This window comes from Nematolebias whitei, chromosome 2 (assembly GCF_014905685.2).
Source record: "Nematolebias whitei isolate Nwh7 chromosome 2, NemWhi1, whole genome shotgun sequence".
In the NCBI taxonomy this organism is placed as follows: Eukaryota; Metazoa; Chordata; class Actinopteri; order Cyprinodontiformes; family Rivulidae; genus Nematolebias; species Nematolebias whitei.
This window is the reverse complement of record NC_056499.1, coordinates 16977756-16978006: the sequence shown is the minus strand read 5'-3', so window position 1 is coordinate 16978006 and position 251 is coordinate 16977756.

Below are 251 nucleotides of genomic sequence, written 5' to 3'. Positions count from 1 at the left end.
GAGAGAGAGAGAGAGAGAGAGAGAGAGAGAGAGAGAGAGAGAGAGAGTCTCTTTACCCCCAACCCACTAATCAGCCCACGCGCTCACTCGCTGAGTTTTACCCACAGCTGCTTGCATTGGATGGAAACAAGTTCTGAACTGCAGGAGAATCTCAGGCGGCTCCAACCTGAAGCTAAGCAAAGTATAATAAACACGCACGGAGTGCGGGATGGAAACTACAGTAGCAGAGCCGCGCGCACGTGAATGCTGGA